Below are 11,911 nucleotides of genomic sequence, written 5' to 3'. Positions count from 1 at the left end.
CAGGGAGAGAACTCCCACTACCAACTCTTTTTGAACCCATAACATATATATATATATATATATATATATATATATATATATATATATATATATATATATATATATATATATGTTATGGGTTCAAAAAGAGTTTTACTTATTTTATCAAATAAGTGATAGGTGATTTTTCTCTCCTGTAAATCACAACCCACCATGATCAAAATGATTATATTTATTACTGTGCTCTTATAGCCATTAGTCTGTTTGACTGATCACACAATCAAATAGGTTAAATCCAAACCTAAATAACTCAAATAAATAAACAAATATAAGTATACAAAACTGAGTAATGGGCAGTAAATGAGTTAGGCACAGTACTTTCAGCATGTCACTGGTTGAGACAGCTCCTCAGTGTTCATCACTGGATGAACCTTGGACTCCCCTTGTGCCCACTGAGATACCTGTACCTGGCAGATGAAAGAGATCAATAGATGGTAAACAACTTCATCTTCAAACTGAATTGCATTTACAGTTACTCCTAAATTATCCTAGCCTTTCAATTAATGTTTGGAAATATAAGGCCTATAAATAGTCACTTAGTGAGTTCTGTTAAATGGAAAATTCAGGAATAAAATGTTCTTTGGCTCCAATAAATAGCATACATTTAAATAACGGTTGTATTGTGGGATTATTTTCATATATTTGTATCGAGGCAGGTTTACAGTTTACACTTAAATGGGTTACAGAGAGGGTTTTTTGTTTGTTTTGTTTTGTTTTAATAGAATAGAACAGAATCTGTAAATAAATTATATACACAAGCAAGAAAAAATGAAAATACAGATTTTAAAAAGGTGAACAATAAACGTGCAATAATTTGTACAGTTCGTTCATTTGTAAATATTTATTTCATTAACATTCACATTTCCATTCACAGTGTATATAGAAATGGCAGTATAAAAACTATTAAAATATATATATTTATTTATACTTTAAAGTATCCATGTTGATGTGTCGTTCTGCAGTATGTCCACTAGGCGGCAGTGCGGTTTAAAATAAAAAATAAACAAAATGAACATTCCAAATGCGTACAGCAGATGGTGGAAAAGCACTACAACTGAATGCATGTCTTCTGGGATATGTTATTACCATTTGGAGACGTAATAACAATACTAAACCCCGAAGAAAAATGTATTTGGCGTGCATAGAAAATCGGACAGACCACAGCTATGTATTTTCAGGACTTCAATATAAGACTTAAGATTGTCAAGTGCTTCTTGAATATTAAAAGGATTAAGATTGCAGCAGAAAATTCACAAAAAAAACGTGCTGGTATCTATATTAATTCTATACATTTTATCGTTTTCATTTGTATTCTTTTTACTTAAATTGTCCCTTTTTTCCCATACATCCATATGGTCCTATTTACTATTTATGTGGCGAAAGTGCTGTGGTAACTACTACTACAGCAACTAATTATTATTGTTGTTGTTGTTGTTGTAAGTGATATGGTATTGAATATCAAATTTTAAAGATCCAATGTCTGATATGTAGCTAGTTAAAAAACTAAGAATGGCTCATACTTCATTTTGAAACATTTCAAAATAAATCACATGAATACCTTCTTGTTGCATTAGAAGAAAGTGAAATAGTATTGTAATGACTTTCAATATATTCCATGAGAAGAGTGCTTGTGAGAGGGTCCACTCTGCCAACGGAAATCATCTTGACTGAAGAGCCGGCCGTAAGAGTCCATAAGTGCTTCTACATCAGTGTTAAATGAGATAAGAGGTAATATATCAAAGCCATACTGATGTGATTGTATGCAGCTTTTGGAAGCAGCACCTCAAAACAGGATATTAGTGGTTTGCAACATTTCGCTCAAGTAACAGAAAATAATCAAACATTGGAAGTGGTGGTTGGAGAGGAGTAAATCTATTAAGTTTGGCTTCAATCTACATCACGTAAATTGCTCTGAAATAGAATACAATATCCTTTAACTTCCACTTGTTTTGCTTATGCTGTGAAAAACAACTCCATTTTTTTTATTATTATTGATTAAAATGCTCCCAGGGAGAGGAATGAAGAAAACCTCAATTAACCATATTGAGTTTCGCAACACCTCTATCAGTGTACATTATAAGGGAATTAAGGACATGGAAGAAAGATCATCCTCCATACCTCCTAGCTTATCTTTCCTTAAAGGAATGCATCTGGTCAACACATAATCAACATTAATTAGATCAAGTCTGGGAAATTTTCTTCTTGTAAGCAAAAATTAACACTTAATTCCTTTGGTCGGCAGAAATTCAACACTCTAGCTTTAACAGCAAGAGTAACTCAAAACATCATTTGAAAATGACCCCACTTCAAATCAGATTAGTGTAGCTAATTATTGTGCAACTCAGATAATTTCCAGCTGAAACATCAGAGAAGAAACATTAATTATGGATTTTTCAGCTACTGGCGATCAGCATCAAGCTAGTGAGCTTATAAGAAGCCGTTCAGACTGTAATCAGAGCTGGTAATGAGTGTGAGTGGTTAACCTGTGGCTATATTTTGGTTTTAGTAAAAATCCTTTATTATGTGCACAGACTGTATTTATGTTCCATTATTTATTACCATGTCCACAAACGTCATACTGCATACCTTTTTTCCCATTAAATTGCTCGCTTGTTAGACACTTTGTTGTAGTAATTCTTGATAATAAGTGCAGACCATAATGTGTTTAATTTTTTGCTCTTGTTATTTTATTATTATTATTTATTTATTTTTTGTCTGTGTTTGATATTTTGGACAATTTTAAAACTAAAGACATGTCCATATGATTGACACAGAATTAAAACTTTTCATCCCGATTCTGACCTCAAAACACTGAGAGGTTTATTATTTTGAAGCAATTTATAGGGTTTTAATAAATCATATCTAGCCCAAGCTGATTTAAATATTGCTGTCTTCTAATTTGAAGCAGATATGATGTTATTACAGTGGTGCTTGAAAGTTTGTGTTTTAGAAAGTGTTAGAATTTTCTATATTTCTTCATAAATTTGAACTAAAACATCATCAGATTTTCACACAAGTCCTAAAAGTAGATGAAGTGAACCCAATTAAATAAATGATATACAAATATTATACTTGGTCACTTATTTATTGAGGAAAATGATCCAATATTACATATCTGTGAGTGGCAAAGTATTTGAACCTTTGTTTTCAGTATCTGGTGTGACCCCCTTATGCAGCAATAACTGCAACTAAACATTTCCGCTAACTGTTGATCAGTTCTGCACATTGGCTTTGACGAATTTTAGCCCATTCCTCAGTACAGAACAGCTTCAACTCTGGGATGTTGGTGGGTTTCCTCACATGAACTGCTTGCTTCAGGTCCTTCCACAACATTTCTATTGGATTAAGGTCAGGACTTTGACTTAGCCATTCCAAAACATTACCTTTATTCTTCTTTAATTATTCTTTGGTAGAATGATTTGTGTGCTTAGAGTTGCTGTCTTGCTGCATGACCCAATTTCTCTTGAGATTCAGTTCATCCACAGATATCCTGACGTTTTCCATTAGTATTTACTGGTATAATTCAGAAAGTATTGTTCCCTCAGTGATGGCAAGTTGTCCTGACCCAAATGCAGCAAAACAGGCCCGAATCATGATACTACCACCACCATATTTCACAGATGGGATAAGGTTCTTATGCTGGAATGCAGTGTTTTCCTTTCTCCAAACATAACCCTTCTAATTTAAACCAAAAATTATACTTTGGACTCATCCATCCACAAAATTTTTCCATTAGCCTTCTGGCTTGTCCATGTGATCTTTAGCAAGCTTCAGACAGGCAGCAGTGTTCTTTGTGGAGAGCAGTGGCTTTCTCCTTGCAATCCTGCCATGCACACCACTGCTGTTCAGTGTTCTCCTGATGGTGGAGTCATGAACATTAACATTAGTCAATGTGAAAGAGGTATTTAATTGCTTAGAAGTTACCCTGGATTCCTTTGTGCCCTCATGGACTATTAAACACCTTGCTCTTCGAGTGATCTTTGTTGGTCGACCACTCCTGGGGAGGGTAACAGTGGTCTTGAATTTCTTCCATTTGTACACAATGTGTCTGACTGTGGATTGGTGGAGTCCAAATGCTTTAGAGATGATTTTGTAACCTTTTCCAGCCTGATGAGCTTCAACAACTCTTTTTCTGAGGTCCTCAGAAATCTCATTTTTTTGTGGTATGATATACTTCCACAAAAATGTGTTGTGAAGATCAGATGTTCTTTAAATAAAATTGTTTTTTAAATCACACCTGATTGCCATCACACTGACTGAAAACACCTGACTCTAATTTTACCTTCAAATGAACTGCCCTCCTAGAAGTTCACATACTTTTGCCACTCAAAGATATGTAATATTGGATCATTTTCTTTAATAAATAAATGATGAAGTATAACATTTTTGTCTCATTTGTTTAAGTGGGTTCTCTTTATCTACAATCCCCAATTGCAAAAAAGTTGGGACGCTGTGTAAAATGTAAATAAAAACAGAATGCAATTATTTGCAAATCTCATAAACCCATATATTATTTACAATAGAACATAGAAAACATATCAAATGTTTAAACTGAGGAAATGTAGCATTTTAAGGCAAAAATAAGGTAATTTTGAATTTGATGGCTGCAACACGTCTCAAAAAATTTGGGACGGGGCAACAAAAGGCTGGAAAAGTAAGTGTTACTCAAAAGAAACAGCTGGAGGAACATTTTGCAACTAATTACGTTAATTGTCAATAGGTCAGTAACATGACTTGGTATAAAAAGAGTATCTTAGAGAGGTAGAGTCTTTCAGAAGTAAAGATGGGCAGAGGTTTGCCAATCTATGGAAAACTGCATCTACAATTTGTGGAATAATTTCATAATAATGTTCCTGAAGACTATAAATATCTCATCAACTACAATACATATCATCAAAGATTCAGAGAATCTGGAGAAATCTCTGTGCACAAGGGACAAGGGTGAAAATCAACATTGCATGCCCTTGATCTTCGGGCCCTCTGGCAGCGCTGCATTAAAAACAGGCATGATTCTGTAATGGAAATCACTGCATAGGCTTAGAAACACCTCCAGAACTCATTGTCTGTGAACACAGTTCGCCGTGCCATCCACAAATGCTGGTTAAAGCTCTATCATGCAAAGAAGAAGCCATATGTGAACATGATCCAGAAATACTCCCGTCTTCTCTGGACCAAAGCTCATTTAAAATGGACTAAGGCAAAGTGGAAAACTGTTCTGTGGTCAGACGAATAGAAATTTGAAATTTTAGAAACCATGGACGCTGCATCCTCTAAACTAAAGAGGACTAAAGAGGAGAGGGACTTGCATTTCGTTGTATGCGCCTAAGACTTTTGCACAGTTCTGTGCCTATGTACACTAAAGTGTCCTGTGCATATGCAAATGTGCCAGGTATGCCTTATGTGACATGTATGATCAGGTGCTCTTTGTGTGTGTGTGTGTGTGTGTGTGTGTGTGTGTCACATACAGGGTAGCTGAAGGGAGTTAGTGGTCATGAGGTGGTTTCTGATGGCTTGGGGAAAAAGTTGTGTTTTCATGGGAAACCCCTGCAACCAACCTCAATTGGAAACACCTCCCTCTTTATCCCTGCATTGCTGGACCAGGTCCTAGTACTTGGTGGCTTTCCTCTCTGAGACCTCCTCGCATCCATCTTCCCATGGGACTGTCAACTCGATCATTATGATCCTTCTTCCCTCCTCAGACCATATGACCACTTCTGGCCTTAGGGATGTTTGAACAACCTGGGGAAAACATAGTTTCCTTCCCAGATCCACTCTCATCTCCCATGATTGCCCCCATGCTTCCCCATGCTTCCTGCAGGGGGCTTTTCTTGGTCTTTTTGGAGGAATGTGGCTTCTCTCCCTCCCTGATGAACTGGATAGATGGCACTGGACTCTTGTGGGACTGGGGTTTTTTTGCCTCTCCTGCTCCAAGGTGTCAGCCAGTGCTTGGAGGACAATATCATGAAGCCATCTCTATCCTCCCTGGCTAAGCACAGTCTTACATCCTGCCAGTATATGCACCAATGTGCATCTCCCTCCACATAACTTGCACACTTCATCCTCTTTCATTCCCCGACTGTACAAATTTGCTGGTGATGGAAGGGTATCAAACACTGATCTGAGCAGAAAAGAAATACAAAAGGGCTCCAGTCTCCAAAGTTCAGGCCATGTGATTTTTCGCTTTGGTAATTCCCACTTTGTCCAGGCTCCTTGTACTCCAAGTTCCACAGCCCTAGCCCTTCGCCCTTTCTCCTCCAGGTGAGGATGCTTTAAATGCTTTAAACTGAAATGTAAATAAAATGCAGAAGTGTCATATCACAGCAAAACAGTGACTACATTTCCCATACTGTACGGCAGCCTACAAATATGGCCGCCGTGTACTGCAATTCCCAGAACACACACACACACAGAACACTCACACTCATTCTAATCACACACACCTGCATCCAATCTCACACACACTCAGACCACAGTATATAACACATATATATATAACACTGTTCAAACACTAGGACTTTGTGAAATATTACGTTCAGCTGCCTAGTCTCCGTCGTATGTCCAAGCCTTATCTCATGTTTGCTTATCTGCTCTTTTAACTTTGCTTATTCTGTTGACGTTGATCATCTACTCTCCCTACTTTTGCCTGTTTGCCTGATTGCCTGACCTCTGCCTGTCTTGGACTATTAATTTCTGCCTTATCCGTGGACTTTGTTTGATTAAACTGCCATACCTGCACTTGCTTCTGTCCTGTGCCTACTTTACCTGACAGAATACTTTGTGTATAACAGGGAAGCAGCAGGAAAGTGAAGGAGACATCATGTCAAGGCAATAAGAAACACCCTACCGAGGCTCAACTCTATCAAGCTTCCTCAGTGGGTTGCCATGGATCCCCCAGAGCCATACAATGGATTTTTTGGCTACCCTGAGTATTTTCTTTACGACTGCTAATTACATTTTTTGAGCCTGGTGCAACCCAAGCCTGATCAGAGACAGTGGCTGGGGTTTATCCTCTCTCGCCTTGTTGGACAAGCCCGCAAGTGGGCGGAGCGTCTGGTTCATACAGAATCGAAGGGTCTTCACGATGTAACTCAGTTTGTGGGACTATTGATAAATGAGTTTGGGAGTCCAGAGTACACCCCCTACCTGGATGAGTTTTTGGGGAGGGCCAGTCTCATGAATGAACGTGCGAGGCCATTCATCACTTTCTACAAGATGACCTGCTCCCCAGAGCTCCTGCACGAAACCCATGAGGTTGTCTCACCTCCAGAGCTCGAACCTGAGACCCATGAGGTGGTCTTACCTGCCGAGCTCCAGCCGGAGGTCAACATGGCAACCTCTTCCCCAGAGCTTCAGTATGAGACCCATGAGGTGGTCTCATATACAGAGCTCCAGTCAGAGGTCAACGTGGTGACCTTTGCTCCCGAGCTACAGCCGGAGATCCACGAGGTGGTTTCCACTGCAGAGTTCCAGTCAGAGGTCAACATGACAACCTCATCTCCAAAGCTCCAACCTGAGACCAACGAGGTGGTCTCACCTGCAGTGTTCCTGCCAGAGGTCATGACCCCGGCAAACCAGCCTCAGCCTCATGTCTGCTCCTTGGCTCCTTGAGAAACCTTGTTGGACAATGCCTGCATTGGAACCTGAGGGGCTGTGTGAACATTTTGCCCAGAGGGCCAGGACCGCCAGGGGAGGGAGTGTATTATGGCGCTTCAGGAGAAGCGCCTTTGGGGGGATTTCTGTCATATCACAGCAAACCAATGACTATATTTCCCATACTGCACAGTGGTTTACAAACATGGCCACCATGGACTGCAATTCACAGAACACTCACACTCATTCTAATCACACACACCTGCATCCAATCTTGCACACACTCACGCCACAATATATAAGGCACTGTTCAAACACTAGGACTTTGCGAAGTATTACGTTCAGCTGCCTAGTCTCTGTCGTATGTCCAAGCCTTATCTCATGTTTGCTTATCTGATCTTTGACCTTTGTTTACTCTGTTGACCTCGATCCTCTGCCCTGCCTAGTTTTGCCTGATCGCCTGACCTCTGCCTGTCTTTGATTATTGATTTCTGCCTAATCCTTGGACTTTGTTTAATTAAACTGCCATACCTGCACTTGCTTCTGTCCTGCACCTACTTTACATGACAAGAGGAGTCTATTCTATCGACATGTAGCATACAGTCATTGGATAGATGAGACCTTTGGGATCTCTAACAAGTACTTTGAAAGTCTAAATAAAAATATAAGTAGTAAAAAGTATGTGTTTTTTTTCTTGCAACAAAGACAAGTTTTCTCTTCCAATAATACACAAATAAAGTATAAATCCTCCAAAATAATACTTAATTATAGTAACTAAGTACAATTACTCAAGTATTTTCCACCCATTTCTTAAGCCCTGTTCACACCGGGATGATTTTTGCTCCAATGGCTGTCAGTGAGTGTGTTCACACCCAGGCATAAAATGCATGGCGTCAAAGCGTTCTTTTTTTTTTAACGTTGAGGGGTTCATTTTTTTTTTGCTGCGCTGTGGCAAAAAACAGCCAACCAATGCGATTTGTTTTGTTCACATGCCTGGAGCATAAAGTTACATAAAGTACAACTTGATGGTGCTCAAGTACAAAACAATCTTACCGACGAAGAAGATGCAGGCATCCACCATTTAACTGAGAGTGCATAAGCGACATACCTGAAATAAAATTCTCACTGCTAATAAATCCTTCTGCCTACACACATAAACAAGGTGTCCTTTGACACTAAATAACATTGTTTCTTTGTCTCTTCCCTGCAAATGATAATCCACTGATTGATAATCCATTGTATTTATTTTGCACCTGGCATATATATGCATATAAGTATTCTTGACCTCTTATTCAAATAAATAAGTTCCCCATTACTGAGTCGTTGAATTATCACATTGACCACAAAAAGACACTTCAAAGTCAACACTTTATCAATTTGCAGGAACATTAACATTTTTGAACACAACAATAGTTGCCTTATACCCAACCCCTCCCAACAACAAAATTAGATTAAAAAAATAACATAATCTGGGTCTTTCTATAAGTATGTGAATGCTAATGCTGTGACTTTGAATTAATTCAAATCATTACTTATTTAAGACGAGTATATTGTTTAAAATGAGAACTTTAAGGATTTAGCTTTAAAGAAGTATTTGTTGCAGTGGCCAAATCACCAAAGATCTTACATTTTACAAAAGTGCAGACATGCTTTAGTGAGTTCATACAAAGTGTGTGAATGGCTTAAAGATGTAAATACTGGCTCTCTATTTCTTCCCAGTGATAAGCAGGTATCAGAAATGGAAAGTTGTGTAGCACCACCTTGTGTACCGGGGTATTTCTGCTTTTCAATAAGCATCATCTACTGTCAGGCAGTGAATTTGCAACTGACGATTTAACACGCTGGGAAAAACATCGGGGTGTGAACAGGCCCTGAGAGTTAGCATTACCAAGCACTATGGTGACATCACTTTTAAGGGTGAGGCAGGCTGTTTGTTGCTTTTGTGTTTAGGAATAGATTATAAAAGTACCCAATTGGGAAGATAACACTACCTCACAAGTAAAGAAGAAAATACCTAGCTGGCCTTATACTAACATTGCTTAATAGAAGACCCAAATACTTTGTATAGCCAAGCTGTTGGATAGAAGCTAGTTTATATCACATTGGCAGTGCTTGACTTCAGAAACCAAGTTTAAAAAATAAGCATCAACAGTACTGCTTTCATCTCAGCATGTGTCCATTGATTAAACTTGGGAATTTATGACATACCATTACATTTCCATTATCCAGCACGAGTTATAATCTAATCATGGTACCCAAGTCCTCTTCGTGATATAACTGTACCTTTTTTTTGCTAGAGCATGGTGTTTTTAGCCTGACCTGTGGTTTTGCCCCCTAGGCAGTTCAACTGCTTAATGGCCATATTACAATGCTATAACTATAAACAGTATAAATGACATAGAATTCCTTCCCTGTCATGATTTTTTTTTATACTGAGAACCCATACATTTTTCAGCTGGGCTCTATTACTGTGATTTGTTATGTAAAGTTGGCCATTTAAACAGATTGTGTTTACATACCTGTCCAAGAGCAAAGTTGCTAATTCTGCTTTCAACTTTATCCCCTTCTGCAGTAACAAATTTCTTTATCATGGAAATGTCTGTTCTAGTTTTACTACGTTCCTTGTTTCATTGCTTAAGTATTTATTTTTGTCATTTTCTATATGTTTTCCAGGTTATTTCTACTAATCTTTTACCAACAGCTGCCTCTGAAGGATTGTCCGAATTCGCTGGCCTGACAAAATCAACAACCAAGAATTATGGCAGCGAACCCAACAGCAGCCTGCTGAAAATGAAATCATTCAGAGACACTGGAGATAGATTGGCCAAGCCCACTTACAGCAAGTGCAAGGCAAGTGCTACCCTGGAACCCGCAGGGAAAAAGAAAAATCTGTCTACAATAAACAGAACTAGATTTACTTCCTTTTCTCTTTAACTTTCATTTAAGCCTGCAACACAATTGTGATACCACAGCAACAAGTTTGTACCACTTTTGTTTTGCAACTGCAGCTACATTGCATTATACAACAGCCTATGGAAACCTAGCTTCCACATCAGCCACTGTTGCTAACTACTTTAATACACAAGCCTGCCACATTAGCGGGGAGAGAGTCACCCATAAACAAATGGAACTCAACAGAGAGATGCAGCTGTACCATGATAAAAGCATATGTTCCACTGGTTTTTACCAAATGTCCTTTGTTACAGACATCATACATTTCTGCCGTTCATAGCAGGTGATGTAAATGGAAATTTACGTGCACTGTTGAGCATTTAGTTGAACCAAACTACTGGAAACTTGGGCAAAGCAGGAAGATGTTGACCTACCATAATAAAAAAATAACTGAGACAAGAACCAAGATCGAGTTAAAGAGAAGCTATATTTTAGTCGAGTTAAAGAGAAACAATTTTAAACAATAAACATCACTATACTGCATTCACTCCTGCATAAAATGCCTCATAAATTGAAAACACACATATTCACCAAACTTTCTACTAATTCAAATAATACTATGGTCTTTTTTTTTTTACTTTGAAAAGTCAATGATTCTTATAGTGAAATTATGTATTATGTTGGCAAAGCTCTTAATGTATACTGTGAATTCTTTTCAGTTCAACTGGGACAATCTGAAAAGACTTTCCCAACAAGAGGCCAAGAGGGCAGCACTGTAGACACACCAACTCAAAGCATCATCTAGATTTTTATTTTTCACTTATAGGCTGCATACACTCACTGAGTATAGGAACACTATACTAATACTGGGTAGGGCTTTCCTTTGCTCTCAATACAGCCTCAATTCTTCATGGCATTGTTCCCACAAGATGCTGGAAAAACCAGTGTGAGATGACTATTGCTTTTTGACATGGTGCATTATCATGCTGGATGTAGCCATTTGAAGATGGGGAAATTGTGGCCATGAAGGGATCCACATGCTCAGCAACAATACTCATATAAGCTGATATTAAAGAGATGATCATTTGGTATTAATTGCCCCAAAGTGTTCCAAGAAAACATTCCCCACACAACCTCCACCAGTCTGGATTGTTGACACAAGGCAGCTTGGGTCCATGGATTCTGACCCTACCATCTGTGTGCCTCAGAAGAAATCGAAATTCATCAGACCAAGACCATGTTCTTCCAGTCTTCAACTGTCCAGTTTTGGTGAGCCTGTGCCCACTGGCCTTTGGCATATTTAAAGCTCAACTCAAGACATACTTTGCATTTGACTGTTGATGTCGACTGTTGATGTCTACTTTTATTATTATTATAATTATTATTATTA

Source organism: Ictalurus furcatus, chromosome 3 (assembly GCF_023375685.1).
Source record: "Ictalurus furcatus strain D&B chromosome 3, Billie_1.0, whole genome shotgun sequence".
Lineage (NCBI taxonomy): Eukaryota > Metazoa > Chordata > Actinopteri > Siluriformes > Ictaluridae > Ictalurus > Ictalurus furcatus.
The sequence above is the reverse complement of the archived record's forward strand: the minus strand, read 5'-3'. Positions refer to the sequence as shown.